This window comes from Loxodonta africana, chromosome 15 (genome assembly GCF_030014295.1).
Source record: "Loxodonta africana isolate mLoxAfr1 chromosome 15, mLoxAfr1.hap2, whole genome shotgun sequence".
Taxonomy (NCBI): domain Eukaryota; kingdom Metazoa; phylum Chordata; class Mammalia; order Proboscidea; family Elephantidae; genus Loxodonta; species Loxodonta africana.
This window is the reverse complement of record NC_087356.1, coordinates 60,450,810-60,467,835: the sequence shown is the minus strand read 5'-3', so window position 1 is coordinate 60,467,835 and position 17,026 is coordinate 60,450,810.

Below are 17,026 nucleotides of genomic sequence, written 5' to 3'. Positions count from 1 at the left end.
GATAAATTAAACTTCATTAAATTTAAGAATGTTTGTTAATCAAAATGAACCACTTAGACAGTGAAAAAGGAAAGGGGGCATAGGTATGGATACTTCTCAGACATAGCCAAACACCTCACAGGATTGGATTTCTGGGTTTGAAGGATTAGGACCACAGCTTGGTGGGACGTCTCAGTCAATTGGCATAATATAGTTCATAAAGTTATGTTCTATATCTTAGTTTCATAAGTGTTGTCTGGGGTCTTAAAAGTTTGTGAGCAGCCATCTGAGATACAATTACTGGTCTCTACTTGTCTGGAGCAAAAGAGAAAGAAGGAAAGCAAAGACTCAAAGAAAAAAAGTAGTGTACAGAACAAATAGTCTACATGAATCACAGCCTCATCTATCCTGAGAGCAGAAGGACTAGGTGGTGAGTGCAGAGCCAAGATGGCAGACTAGTCAGATGCACTAAGCCATCCTGCTGCAACAAAGACTTGAAAAACCAAATAAAACAGATACAGATGTCAATCCTGGAACCCTGAACCTTACATGACAGGATAAAGTATTAAATCGGAAGTCACTGAGAACAAGAAACTAAGAGAAAATGGAGAAGGAATAGAAATACAGAGTGGAGGTTCCAGACCAAAAGGCATGGCTCAGTGTTGCCATCTTGGAATAAAGCTAACAACCCCACGCACAGAAAGGCACCTCCGTGGAATTCCCAATAGGAGACAGAGGTACGGCATGGACACACCCAGGACTAGGTAAGACCATGTTTGCTGGCTGCAACTCAAGGAGAAGCCCATACTCTCTTATCTGGTAGAAACAGGGACGCACTCCTACAACCCCCACCCCTCTGGTGAACAGCAACTATAACCACCCCATCATGGCAACCCCCACTGCTGGGAAACAGAGTACAAATCACCCTATTGCCGTCCTCTATTTAGCCCACTCTGCCCCTGCCTCCACCCCTCCTTCTACCTCTCTCCTAAGCCTCACTGTCTGCGACCCCGACGGTACCCCACAGGGCCCTAGGCCCCTTTCTGCCAGCTCTGGACCCTTCCCACCACTGCCCATGGCTCCAAAGGGAACCAGCCTGGTCCCCAGACCCTTACTATTGGCTCTGAACCCCTCCCACCGCCACCCACAGCCCCAAGGGGATCCAGTCTGGACCCCAGCCACCTTCCTGCTGGTTCTGGAACCCTCCTGCCAACTGCCAGTGGCCGCAAGGTGACCAGGCCTGGACCCCAGGTTCCTTCCTACCAGCTCTGGACCCCTCCTGCCACCCACAACAGCACCCAGGGGACCCTGCCTAGCCCCTATGCCCCTTCCTGCCACCTCCAGACCCCTCTCTGCTGCCCATAGCAGCCCTGAGGAGACCTGGCCTGAATCCCAGGCCCCTTCCTGCCAACTCCAGACCCCTCCTGCCATCCTGAAGGGACCTGACCCAAACCCCAGGACCCTTTCTGCCAGCTCTGGAACACTTCTGCTACCTGTCACAGCCCCAAGGGACCTGACCCAGAGACCAGGCCCTTCCCTGCCAGTCTCAAGAACCCCCTGCTGACCCCAATGGCCCTCTTCCATGGTGCAGACAAAAGACCCATGTCCACCCCTTCCCTTCTGCTGGACCTGCCCTGCTGCACCATAGTTAAGCGACCAGCCCTGAACACTAGGACAAGGTGGCAAGAACAATCATGCCCACAGTCAAGCAAACAACAAAGCATGCCCACCCTACCCACCCAGACATAACCAAACAAAACAAAAAAGTAGGACAAAGCAAACAAACCTACAATCAATAAATAAAGAAAATGATACCTGAATGTCTCATAGACAGCAAACATATGAAAAATAGGACAAAAATGGCTCCAGTATGTGACCAGAATAAATTGCCAGTTGACTTTCCAGCAGAAGAAAAAGCACCGGAACAAACTGATAGGGAATTTAAAAGTGTAATATTCAGGGCACTCCAAGAGATTAGGAAAGAGATGAAGGAAACGCAGACAGTACCAACCAAAACATAGCCCAAATCAAGCAAAACACAAAGTCATAGAAGAATTTAGGAAAATAATACAAGAACAAAATGGCAAAATAAAAAATTAGAAATCATACAAAAATAGCAATTGGAAATCCAGAAGATAAACAACAAAATTTCAGAAATGGACAACATAATAGAAGGCTTTAGGAGAAAATCTGAAACAAGGGAAGACGAAGTCAGTGAAATTGAAGACAAATCCACTGATGCCACTTTGAGGAAAAATCAGAGAAAAGAATGAAGAAAAGCTAAGAACTATGTGGGCCACAACCAAGAGCAAAAATTTGTGCATGACTGGAGTTCCAGAAGAGGGGGAGAAAATGGAAAGCACGGAGAGACTCATTGAAGATTTGCTGATAGAAAACTTCCCTAATACCAAGAAAGATGAAAAACTGACCATCTAACAAGCTCAACGAACCCCACATAGGACAGATCCCAAAAGAAAGTCACCAAGACATATCATAGTCACACTCACTAAAACCAAAGACAAAGAATGCTGAGAGCAGTTTGAGAATAAAAAAAAAAGTCACATACAAAGGGAAAACAATAAGACTAAGCTCTGATTACTTGGCAAAACCATGCAGGCAAGAAGGCAATGAAACAGGACCCATACCTCATACCACACACAAAAACTAATTCAAAATGTATTAAAGACCTGAATATAAAACCAAAAACTATAAAGATCATGGAAGAAAAAATAGTCAACACTAAACCCGCCAACCAACACTAGGGGCCCTAATATATGGTATAAATAGGATACAAACCATAACTAGCAATACACAAACACTCAAAAAGGTAAGTTAGAAAACAGGCATCTTCTAAAAATTACACACTTACACTCATCAAAAGACTGCACCAAAAGAGTGAAAAGAGAACCTCCTAACTGGGAAAAAATTTTGGGCTATGACGAATTTGTCAAAGTTCTAATCTCTGAAATCCATAGAAAAATCCAACACCTCAACAACAAAAAGACAAATAATCCAATTTAAAAATGGGCAAAGGATATGAGCAGACACTTCACCAAAGAAGGCATTCAAGTGGCTAACAGATACATGAGGAAGTGCTTGCAATCTCTATCCGTTAGAGAAATCCAAATCAAAATTACAATGAGATACCATCTCACTGAGACATTACTTGCAGGAATCAAAAAAAAGAAAAGAAAACAGAAAATGGCAAATGTTGGAGATGGTGCAGAGAGATTGGAACTCTCATGCACTGCTGGTGGGAAGGTAAAATGGTATAACCATTTTGGGAAATGATATGGCACCTCCTTAAAAAGCTAGACATAGAAATACCATACTATCCAGCAATCTCTTTCCTAGGAATATTTTCTAGAGAAATAAGAGCCGTCACACGAATAGACATATGCACAGCCATGTTCTCTGCAGCATTATTCACAATAACAAAAAGATGGAAACAACCTAAGTGCCCATCAAAAGTGAATGGATAAACAAACTATGGTACATACACACAATGGAATACTATGCACAAATAAAGAACAATGATCAATCTGTGAAACACCTCACAACTTTGATGAATCTGGAGACTACTATGCTGAGTGAAATAAATCAATTACAAAAGGACAAATACTGTATGAGACCACTATTATAAAAACTCAAGAAAAGGTTTACGCACAGAAACGGTATCAGGTGGTTACGAGAAAGGGAAGGGGAGGGGAGGGAAAAATACCAACTAATGATAGATAAGTGGTAACTTTGGTGAAGGGTAAGACAGTACACAATACTGGGGAAGTCAGCACAACTTGACCAAGGCAAAGTCACAGAAGCTTCACAGATACATTCGAACTCTCTGAGAGTACAGATTACTGGGCTGAGGGCTGGGGACCATGGTCTCAGGGCACATTTAGCTTGATTGGCATAACACAGTTTATAAAGAAAATGTTCTGTATCTGGCTGTGGTGAGTAGTGTCTGGGGTCTTAAAAACCTGTAAGCAGCCATCTAAGATACATCTACTACTCTCATGTCAGCTGGATCAAAGGAGAATGAAGAAAGCCAAAGACAAAAGGGAAAGATTAGTCCAAAGGACTAAAGGACCACAACTACCACAACCTCTGCCAGACTGAGCCCAGAAAAACTAGATGGTGCCCAGCTACCACCACTGACTGCTCTGACAGGGGTCACAATAGAGAGTCCCAGACAGAGTGGGAAAAAAATATAGAACAAAATTCAAATTCACACACACACACACACACGCACGCACACACATGCAAGGACCAGGCTTGCTGGCAGCCACCAGACATCCTTTTAACTCAGTACTGAAGTCACTCCCAAGGTTCACCTTTCAACCAAAGATTAGACAGGTCTATAGAGCAAACAATAACACAACAATAACATAAGAAACATGCTTTTTAGTTTAATCATGCATACTAGACTAAGTGGGCACACAAGCCCAAAAGCAAAGATGAAAGGGCAGGAAGGGACAGGTAACCTGGATTAATGGAAACAGAGAACTCAGGGTAGAGAAGGAGAGAGTGCTGACACATCATGGGGTTGGCAACCAATGTCACAAAACAATTTGTGTATTAATTGTTTAATGAGAAACTAATTTGCTCTGTAAACTTTCACTGAAAGCACAGTTTAAAAAAAAAAGAAGTAAAAAGTGGCTATAGGGAATAATCTGACTTTTAATAGTGGGGAAACTCAGGAACCTACATAGTAGGTACCAGAATTTCCCTGGGGGTTCAGATTATTTTACCAGTTTTTAAAAAGCAAAGGGGAAAAACACCAAAAGCTACAGTTTTTTTTTTTTTTTTTTAATTCCTGGTTGTGCAGTGATTAAGAGCTTAGTCTGCTAACCAAAAGGTCAGCAGTTCGAATCTACCAGCTGCTCCTTGAAAACCCTATGGGGCAGTTCCACTTTGTCCTATAGGGTTGCTATGAGTCAGAATTGACTCGATGGCAACCTTTTTTTTTTTTTTAAAGGCACCACACCCAGTATGACATTAAAAAAAGAAAAACGATTGTTAGAACTTGGCAAACTACATTATATCCTGAAACAGACACCCTGAACCCAATAAAAATTGTTTTAAAATAGAAGAAGAAAGAAAACAGACTCTAAGGGAAGTATAAAAACAAAAAAATTTTTTTTTTTTTTAGTATAGGATACCGTCAAATGAGCCAAAATACACATCATAAGGATCCCAGAAGGAGAAGAGAGAAAGAGACAGAAAAGATATTTGAAAAATAATTTTTTTAAAAAAGAGGAGGCCTCATACCACCAAGAAAGCAGCACTGGGACCTGAGGTTCCTGTGCTGAGATGCTCCCACACCAAGGGAAGACTGATGACAAGGATCTTCCTCCAGAGCTGACAGAGAGAGAAAGGCTTTCCCTGGAGCTGACACCGTGAATTTGGACTTCTAGCCTACTGGGCTGTGAGAGAATAAACTTCTTTGTTGAAGTAAAAAAAAAAAACTTGGCAAATTTGATGAAGGACATGAATCTACATACTCAAGAAGCTCAATGAACTCAAAGTAGGATAAACCCAAAGAGATTTAAACTGAGATAAATTATGATCAAGATCTCAAAAACCAAACATAAATGGAGAATCCCGAAAGCAGCAACAGAGAAGCAAATCATCTCATACAAGGGCTCCTCAATAAGATTAACCACCAAGTTCTTAAAAAACTTGGAGGCCATAAGGCGAGGGGATGACCTATTTAAAGTGCTAAAAGAAAAGGGTTGTCAACCAAGAACTCTGTATCAGGCAAAATATTTTTTCAAGAATGAGAGAGAGAAACAAAATCTGAGGAAGTTTGTTACAACTAGACATGCCCTACAAAAATTGCTGAGGGAGTCCTTCAGATTGAAATGAAAGGACAATAGACAAGAACTGAAAAAATATGTGTAGAAAAAAGATATTTGATAAAGGTACTTTCATGGACAAATATAAGGGCAAGTTTCATGGTATTTTTGGCTTGTAACTCTGCTAGTTACACACTATGATTTAAAATGGCAAGTTCATAAAAAGTAATTATAGATTTATGTTACTGGTCACATAATGTATAAATATGTAATTTGTGAAAGCAACAACATATAGGATGGGAGTGGTATAAGAATACAGTCTTTGTATGTATGCTATTGAAATTTCATAGGTAACAACTAAAACTAGGTTGTTATAAATTTAGCATGTTAACTGTAATACTCATGGTAATCACAAAGTAAATATCTTAAAAATACACATAAAATGAAAGAAGGGAATGAAAATGGTTCACTACAAAAAATCAACTAAACACAACTAAAGAAAGTATTCAAAGAAATGAGGAACAAAAAGTTATGAGACACACACACAAAAAAACAAATAGCTTAAGTAAGTGCTTCATCAGTAATAAGCTTAAATGTAAGTGGACTAAGCTCTCCGATCAAAAGACAGATAGTGGCAGAATAGATTTTTTAAAACAATCCATCTATATGCTGTGTACAAGAGACACATCTTAGGCCCAAAGATGCAAAAAGTGAAAAGTGAAAGAATAGAATCATGCAAAAGAGAGCAGGGCTGGTGATTTTAATATAGGGCAAGATAGACTTTAAGTACTTAAAAGCTTGCAAGCAGACATCTAGATACAACTATTGGTCTCTATTCTCAGAGGCAAAAGAGTAAGAAGGTAACCAAAATCACAGAGAAGAAAGAAGTCTATGAGACTGGTAGCCTACACAAGCCATGACCTCAACTACTCAGAGACCAGAAGAAGTAGATGGTGCCTGACTACCACCACTGACCAATCGAACTAGGGCCATGTTAGATGACCCTAGTTAGAATGGGAGAAAAACAAAGAACAAAATTTGAAATTCTTAAAAATGGCCAGACTAACTTGACCACTGAGAGCACTGGACTTCCTGAGACTATCACCCTGAGACACTCATTAAACCTTGAACCAAAATTAATCCCTGAGATCATCTTTTAACAGAAAAAAAGAGTGACACACATATTACTCATTAGATTGGTGCTCTGCTAAAAAAAAAAAATGTGTATGAGTCCAAAATGTGTCAGCATTTAATCCAAACCAAAGGTGAGAAGATAAGGGGACAATGAAACTGTTGTTGTTGCTAGGTGCTGTCAAGTCAGTTCCAACTCATAGCGACCCTATGTACAATGGAATGAAACACTGTCAGTCTTGCATCATCTTCACAATTATTGTTATGTTTGAGCCCATTGTTTCAGCCACTGTGTCCATTCATCTCATCGAGGGGCTTCCTCTTTTTCACTGACCTTCTACTTGACCAAGAATGATATCCTTTTCCAGGATCTGGTCCCTCCTGATAACATGTCCAAAGTCTGTGCCATCCCTACTTCTAAGGAGAATTCTGGCTGTGCTTCTTCCAAGACAGATTTGTTTGCTCTTCTGGCAGTCCATGCTATATTCATCATTCTTTGCAACACCATAATTCAAAGGCGTCAATTCTTCTTCAGTCTTCCTTACTCACTGCCCAGCTTTCACACACATATGAGGCAATCAAAAACACCATGCTTTGGGTCAGGGACACCTTAGTCCTTAAAGTAACATCTTTGCTTTTTAACACTTTCAAGAGGTCTTTTGCAGCAAATTTGCCCAATGCAAAATGCGTCATTTGATTTCTTGATTGCTGCTCCCATGGCTGTTGATTGTGGATCCAAGTAAAATGAAATCCTTGAGAACCTCAGTCTTTTTTCCATTTACCATGATGTTGCTTATTGGTCCAGTTGTGAGGATATTTGTTTCCTTTATGTTGAGGTGCAACTTATACTGAAGGCTGTGGTCTTTGATCTTCATCAGTAAGTGCTTCAAGTTCTCTTAACTTTCAGCAAGTAAAGTTCTGTCATCTGCATATTGCAGGTTGTTAATGAGTCTTCTTCCAATCCTGATGCCATGTTCTTCATATAGTCCAGCTTCTCAGTTTATTCTGCTTGCCATATATTCTTCCCCTTCTTCCCAAACTTTGGTAGCTTTATAATATCTACATTTGGGGTAGAAATATTATTCTGTCACCCTTATGCAGATAACCTAACATTATTTCCTCAGTTAAATATGTTCAATAGTCACAAAAAGTTCTTATGTCAACACTTCTCTGATTATTTCTTTTTTTTTGGTATCAAGCTTACTCTCAAGTTAATTCTTCCCGATGGATTTTTTTTTAAGAAAAATATTTCCAGCTTTCTTACATGTAGATAACTTTTCATCTGCATCCTTATAAAATTCTGCCTCACTCTTTCACTGAATATTTTAGCTATGTAACTGCCTTAACTTCTAACATAAAGTGTGGTATTAAAAAGTCTGATGGCGACCTGATAATATTTCATTGTTATTTGTCAGAAGAGACTCTGAAACTTGCTCTTTAACATAAAGTAGCTAAAATGAATGGAACAAATGACGAAGTAAAGGAACTTAACAGATGATTTCGATGCGTGGCTCGAGAAGACGAAGTAAAGTATTATAATGAAATGTGCAAAGTCCTGGATTTAGAAAACTAAAAGGAAGAACACACTTAGCATTTCTCAAGCTGAAAGAACTGAAGAAGTTCAGCCCTTAAGTTGCAATATTGAAGGATTCTACAGGCGGAACAATTGAATGATGCAGGAAGCATCAAAATCTGGAAGAGTCACTATACCAAAAAGAATTGGTTGACATTCACCCATTTCAGTAGGTAGCATATGATCAAGGACCGATCGTACTGAAGGAAGAAGTCCAAGCTACCAATGGTATTGAAGGAAGAAGTCCAAGCCGCACTGAGGCACTGGTGAAAATCAAGGCTCCAGGAGTTGGCATACCAATTGAGATGCTTCAAAAAACCAATGCAAGGTTGGAAGCACTCACTTAACTATAATTAGAAATTTGGTAGAGCTACCTGGACAACCAACTAGAAGAGATCCTTATTTGTGCCTATTCCAAAGAAAGATGATCCAACAGAATTCAGAAATTATTGAATAATATCATTAGTATCACATGCAAGCTTGCTGAAGATAATTCAAAAACAGCTGCAGCACTACATTGACCGGAAACCGCCAGAAATTCAAACTGGATTTCAACGAGAGTATGGAATGAGGGATATCATTGCTGATGTAAGATGGATCTTGGCTGAAAGCAGAGAATACCAGAAAGATGTTTACCTGTGTTTTATTAACTAAGCAAAGGCATTCGACAATGTGGATCATCACAAATTTTGGGTAACATTGCAAAAATTAGAATTCCAGAACACTTAAATGTGCTCATGCAGAGCTTCTCCATAGGCCAAGAGGCAGTCTTTCAAACAGAACAAGGGAATACACTGCATGGCTTAAAATTGGAAAAGGCGTGCCTCAGGGCTGTATCCTTTTACCATATTTATTCAATTTGTATGCTGAGCAAATAATCCAAGAAGCTGGACTATAAGAAAAACGTGACACTAGGACTGGAGGAAGACTCATTAAAAACCTGCAATACGCAAAGGACACAGCCTTGCTTGCTGAACGTGAAGAGGACTTGAAGTACTTACTGATATGATCAAAGACTACAGCCTTCAGTATAGATTACACCTCAACATAAAGAAATCAAATATCCTCACAACTAGACCAGTAAGCAACATAGTGATAAATGGAGAAAAGATTGAAGTTGTCAAGGATTTCATTTTACTTGGATCCACAACCAACACCCATGGGAAGCAGCAGTCAGGAAATCAAATGACATATTGCATTGGGCAAATCTGCTGCAAAAGACCTCTCTAAAGTGTTAAAAAGCAAAGATGTCACTTAGATGATTAGGGCGCACCTGACTCAAGTCATGGTATTTTCAAATGCCGAATATGCATGCGAAAGCTGGACAATGAGTAAGGAAGACAGAAGAAGAACTCAGGCATCTGAATTATGGTGTTGTTGAAGAATATTGAATATACCACGGACTGCCAGAATAAGGAACAAATCTATCTTGGAAAAAGAACAGCTCCTTAGAAGTGAGAATGGTGAGACTTTTTTTCGCTTACTTTGGACATGTTATGAGGAGGGACCAATCTCTGGCAAGGATGTCATGCTTGGTAAAGTGAGAGTCAGTGAAAAAGAGGAAGACCCTCAATGAGATGAATTGGCACAGTGGCTGCAACAATGGGGTTAAACATAACAACTGTGAGGGCGGCACAGGGTGGGCAACATTTCGTTCTCTATGAGTCGGGGCTCCATGGCACCTAATAAGAACAATGTTGTATTTCAAGTAGCTCTATATTTTTTCTTTACTTTTAAAGGCCAGTAATTTCACTAGATTTTACCTGTTTTGACAACTTTGGTTCATTCTTCACAAGCATGCAGTATGCCCTTTCATCATATAGATTTCGCCTTCCTTTTATTTCAGGAACATTTTCTTGAGTAATGGTTGTAATTTTTGTATTAAAATGTTTTAAATTTTGTATTGTTCCACTTGGAAGCCCTGGTGGCATAGTGGTGAAGTGCTATGGCTGCTAACCAAAAGGTCGGCAGTTAGAATCCGCCAGGCACTCCTTGGAAACTCTACGGGGCAGTTCTACTCTGTCCTATAGGGACACTATGAGTCGGAATGGAATCGATGGCAGTGGGTTTGGTTTTTGGGTTTATTGTTCCATTGGTTGGGTTCTCTTCTTCAACAACATATATTTGTGTAGGATCATCTTGGGCTGCCTTTGATATGTACATTGTCTCTCAAATCTTTTTTTATCTCTTTATTTATGCATCCATCTTAGATCATTTTTCTTCAACCTGAAGAATTTTCTTTTGTATTTCCCTTTTTTTTTTTCTTTTTTCATGTATTTTGAAGCTTGGTTATTAGACTTATATGCATTTATGATTGTTATATCTTCTTAAGGTATTCACCTTTTGGTTATTACAAAAGGTTCCTCTTTCTATTTGAAAATAGTTTTTATCTTGAAGTCAACTTTAATGTAGCCACTCAATCCTTCTTCTGCTTGCTGTTAACATAATAAATCCTTTCCATTTACTTTTAATTTACCTGTAGTTTTATATTTATAGGGCATTTCTTGTTGACAGCAGCTACTTGGATCTTGTTCTTTATCTGTTCTGAGAATACCTGCCTTTAATTGGAGTTTTTAGCTCACGAACATTTAATTATTAATACTATTGGATTTAGGTTGATCATTTTTCTATTTGTTTCCTTTTTGTCCCCATTTTTTTGTTTTGTTTGTTTCTCTTTTGTTCCCTTCTTTCAAGTTAGTTGAGTATTTCTAAAATTTCATTTTAATTTACCTATTGGCATTTTAGTTGGCAGTTTGAATCCACCAGCCGCTCCTTGGAAGCCCTAGGCGGCACTTGTACTGTGTCCTACAGGGTTGCTATAATTGGAATTGACTGGGCAGCAACAGTTTTTTCTTTTCTTTCTTTTTGCATTTTATCTATACATCTTTTTAATACTTTTTAGTGGTTGCCTTTTATAATTTTATGCAATGAGAGTCCACTAACAAGAGCTTCTCTCAGCTGTTTGTATGAAATGTCTTGATTTCATCTTCATTCTTGGGTAAAAGGATATTTAGATGGAAAGTTTGTTATCTTCTAGATTTCATTGTTTCCAATAAAGTTAGTCATTATTCTTACTGTTGCATTTTTAAGATAATAAATCTTTTATTTGGGCTGATTTTAAAATTTTCCCCTTTCGTTTGGTTTTCAGAAATTTGATTACAATGTGCCCCAGTGAGTTTTGTTGTTGTTTAGTTGGTTGGTTTTGGCTTTTTTTTTTTTTTTTTTTTGTATTTATTCTGAATGAGATTCACTGAGGCTCTTGGATTTCTAAATTCATGTGTCATGACAATTTTAGAAAATTCTTGGCCATTGTCATTTCAAAAATTTCTTTTGTACTTTTTGTCTCTTCTCTCCTACTTGGACTCCAATTACCAATATGTTAAATTGATATTGTCCCATATGTTTTCATGCTCAGTTTGTTTTTGAATAAGTATAATTATAATCATAATGAGTATTATTATTATTATTTCTGTGTTTCATTTTGGATAGTTTCTTACCGATCTACTTGAGATGTGCCAAGTGTGTTCTTCCCTTTTGGTTACCTATCTCCAGCTCTTTGCACGTGTCATTATAGTACTTTACTTTGTCTTCTTGAGCTGCCCTTTGAAATGTTCCCTTTAGTTCTTTTATTTCATCATTTTTTCCTTTTGCTTTAGCTACTCAACATTCGGAAACCCTGGTGGCATAGTGGTTAAGTGCTACAGCTGCTAACCAAAGGGTTGGTAGTTCGAATCCACCAGGCGCTCCTTGGAAACTCTATGGGGCAGTTCTACTCTGTTCTATAGGGTCACTATGAGTTGGAATCGACTCAACGGCACTGGGTTTGGTTTTTTTTGGGGCTCGACATTCAAGAGCAAGTTTCAGAGTCTCTTCTGACATCCATTGTGGTCTTCTCTTTCTTTTCTTGTCTTTTTAATGACCTCTTGCATTCTTCGTGGATGATGTCCTTGATATCATTCCACAACTTCTCTGGTCTTTGGTCATCAGTGTTCAATGCATCAAATCTATTCTTGAGATGGTCTCTAATTCAGGTAGGATATACTCAAGGTCATACTTTGGCTCTCATCAACTTGTTCTAATATTCATCAGTTTCAACTTGAACTTGCATATGAGCAATTGATGGTCTGTTTGACAGACGGCCCCTGGCCTTGTTCTGACTGATGATATTGAGCTTTTCCATCGTCTCTTTCCACAGATGTAGTTGATCTTATTCTGATGTATTCCATCTGGCGAGGTCCATGTATACCGTTGCCATTTATGTTGGTGAAAAAGGTATCTGCAATGAAGAAGTCATTGGTCTTGCAAAATTCTATCATCCCATCTCCGGCATCATTTCTATCCACCAAGGCCATATTTTCCAACTACCAATCCTTCTTTCTTTCCAACTTAGTTATTAGTCATCTATTTCTCTAGGAGCCCTGGTGGCATAGTGGTTAAGCACTCAGCTGCTGACTGAAGGTTGGCATTTTGAACCCCCCAGCTGCTCTGTGGGAGAAAGATGTGGCAACACTTTTTTAATATCTATTTTTCTAGTTGTTACAGTGAGATATATTATTTCTCAAAACCCTCTACATCCTAACCAGAAGCCAGACATCTAGTATTCATTTCTGAAATTTTTAACTCGGTTTTCTTGAGTTTTATCAACTCTCTTGTCATAAAATTTTTGTTTTCAAGCCATTTAATTTCTAGGCTTTTCTATATATATTTCTTTTCTCAATTTTATTTAATGCAACTAAAATGTGGAATAAATCATGTAATTTAGACTGCTTTTAGTTTGATTTAACGCCTAACTGATTTTTTAAAACTACAAAGGACTTTTTTCCTAAACCATTTGAGAGCAAGTTGATGACATGTTGCTTCATTATCCTTCAATTCGTCAGTCTTTTCCTCAAACAAGGACGTTCTTCCACTAACCATAATACTACCATCACAATCAAGAAATTAGTATTGATAAAATACTATCATGTAATCTATAAAAAAAAACCACCAATTACTCAATAATGTTCTTTATCACAAAAGATTTTTATCCAGGGTCACAATATTGCATTCAGTTGTTATATCTCTTTCAAAACCCCAGAAAACCAAACGCATTGCCGTTGAGTAGATTCTGACTCATAGAGACCTTATAGGACAGAGTAGAACTGCCCCATAGTGTTTCAGTGGTTAAAAGTTCAGGCTGCTAGCCAAAAGTTTGGTAGTTTGAAGGCACCAGCCGTTCCTTGAAAACTCCATGGGGCAGTTCTACTGTCTTATAAGGTCACTGTGAGTAGGAATCGACTCGGCAGTAAAAGGTTAATCTTTAATCAAACTGCCACATCTTCCTCCTGTGGAGTGGCTGGTGGGCTCGAACCACTGATCTTTTGATTAGCAGCTGAGCACTTAACCACTGCACCACCAGGGCTCCTTATATCTCTTTAGTCTCCTCTAATCTGGAATAGTTTTGTAGTCTTTCCTTTATTGTCATGGCCTTGATGCATTTGAAGATTATAGGCTAGTATTTTGTAGAACGTTCTTCAGTTTGGACCTGCCCAATGTTTTTTTCATGATTAGATTTGGGTTATGGATCTTTGACAGGAGTATCACAGATGTGGTGCTGTGTTCTTCTCAATGCATCCTATTAAGGGGTACATGATTTTGTTTTATCCCATTACAGGTGATGACAACTGATCCACTACAGTGATTTTTTCTTCTATAAAGTTAAAAATTTATTTCCCCTTTGTAATTAATAACTATTTTATGGAGAGTTTCTTTGAGACTATGTAAATATCCCATTATTCTTTCCACTCTCACCAACTAGTTTTAGCATCTATTAATATTTCTTAGCAGAATTAATTCTTACCATGATGGCTGCCAGACAGGGATTTTCCAGTTCCAACATTCATTGTATGTTTATTAGTTGGCATTTATTTCTAAGGAAAAGCTTTCTTTTCTCCTTGTTTATTTGACTATATGATTATAAGTTCATAATTCCTATTTTGTTCAGTGAATTGTAATTTGTTATTATCACTATTTATCTTGATGTTTATATTTGGCCAATGAGAGTCCCATCAAGATTACTTCTGTGTCCTTTCAATGTGTCCCATCATTATTTGAACACTTCCTTATTTTCACAGCCAAATATTTCAGGTCCAGATGTTTTGGACCTTCCCTTCTGACCTGGTTCCTTTTACTTGTAAAGCATATTTAGATGTGCTTTGGATATCTAAAATCTGCGTACTGGGTGTGTTCATTGCTATTGGTTTATCATATTCCTAGGTCCTCTCCATGGTCAAAGCTAGAGATTACATGCATGTATATACAAACACAAACACACATAAACACAAACATACATAAACACACACATACATCTAAGATACATTCTAGCTTTTTTCCTTTCCATATTTTTAAACCCCTTGTTCAATAGTGAGAGACTGAGTTCCTATCAGCCTCAATATGTTTACGTATTTGTTCAGTCCACTTTGTACATAACCAAACTCCCACTGCCACCAGTTCACCTCACTTGGTCTCCAACATTCCACTCCAGGTCATTGCCACTGCTATCTCTTTGTGCAGCTGCTCTCCTCACAACTCTCAGGCTTCAAACTCTCTTCTGGGTCACTACTCACCCTACTTGAGTTTCAGTACTTCTTACCAGCCTGTCACTGCTGCCTTCCATATAAGCTGCCCTCTTCACCCTGAGTCTTGGTTTCCTAGTGTTGCAGTAACAAAAATAACCACAAGTGTGTGGCTTCAAGGAACAGGCATTTATTTTCTCATAGTTCTGGGGCTAGAAGTCCAAATTCAGAGCCTCAGGAAAGCTAGCTGCATTCTCCCTCTCTCTATCTCTCTCCCCTTCTCTTTCTCTGTATTGGCTCTAGGGAAAGGTCCTAGTCTCTTTCAGCTTCTGTAGCCCTGAGTATTTCTTGGTGTTCCTTGGCTGCTTGTAATTGTATCTTCACACGGCATCTGTCTTTCCCCTGTCTGTGTGATTCTCCATGTCTGTTTTCCCTTTTTATAGGACACCATTCAGGTGTAAGTTTAGGAACCCCTACTCTGCTATCGCCTTATTAACATAACAAAAGAAAAACCGTATTTCCAAATAGGGTCACCTTCACAGGTACAGAGGTTAGCACTTCAATATATCTTTTGGGGGGACACAATTCAATCCATAACAGACTGTTTGGCATCGAACAATCAACACGGGACCAGGTGACACCCTCAATCCACTTCAACTCCAACAGCCCATGCTGGTCTACTTCCAGCATTACCTCAGTCTGTATGGACACCCTACATCACCATACTCAGGCTCTAATTATCTGTACCAGGTATATGGATGCTCTCATGGCTTCACTTGGGCTTCCAATACCATATGCTGGTCTTCCACCTTCTAACCTTCTTCAGAGATACCTACCTTGCTCAGCCCAAGTGGCTCTTAGACTAAATTCTCAGGGGGAGAAGCTTTCAATGCTACCTATCTCTTCCCATCCTGAAGACAGAATCATCCTTTCTCCACTCTGAATTGCCTGCTGAAATGGCAATACCTGCAGGCCTCTCTAATAAAGCCTAAAACAATGAATACGTGTGAGTCTTACTCCCTTTTGCAAACCTGAATTTGTAGACTGAGATCCATTCCTGTCATTAAGACGGAAACTGTTTTTGTAAGTTGATGTCGTTGTTAGCTGCCGTTGAATTGGTTTCCAACTCATGGTGATTCCCTTTTAATATTGTCTCCAAAATTAAGCCACCACCAAGCGAGGGATCTTTGGCCTGGAAAGGCATTCTGGACCTGGATCTAGGGTGAATGCACTTGTCCAGGATCAGGACTCCTTCACTATTCCCTCTGCTTCTTATTTGATTTTTGATAAAATGTAAACAACAGAGATTTACTCAGATTGTATTGATAAAATAAGAAGGGGGTATTGTAACATAGGGCAAAATGGGAGTCAGAATCTCATGGAAATCTAAGAGCAAGGAACAAAACAGGGCCAGCCTCAGTGAGATTGGACCTATAGGGCTATGCCGGTTATGAAGCAACTCTGTGGGCTTTGCCACAGTGCTTTGTGAAGCTTCACTTCAAGCTTAGCTATCAATGTGTGTCAGTCAGTCTCCAGTGGTCTGTCTCAATGTCTACCTGCTACTCTTCCTGCTACCAGTTATTTTCTTCATTATCTACATAATATTTCTTCTCTAACTTGAAGCTTTTTCTTAGTCTGTTTCAACATAATTTTGACTTGCTTGGGACCATTCTAGGGACCATTCTAGGCACTAACCATACACACATCACAGTAATTCCCCCATGAATCATTTCATTTTTAGAACCTATTGCCAACATTTCCATTCTGTCCATATTAACTAATTAACTAACCCTGAATACAAGAATCTCCCATACTTTCTACTTCTCAAGTTGTAAAATTATAATATACACTGTAACATTATACAAGTTGAGGGCAATCTCATCATAGGCAATATCAAGTATTTTTAAATCACTTTGTAATTAAAGTATTTTATTTTGTTCATATAAATACAATATGGTAGAAACCAGTAAGCAATCATAAGCCTGAATATAAGC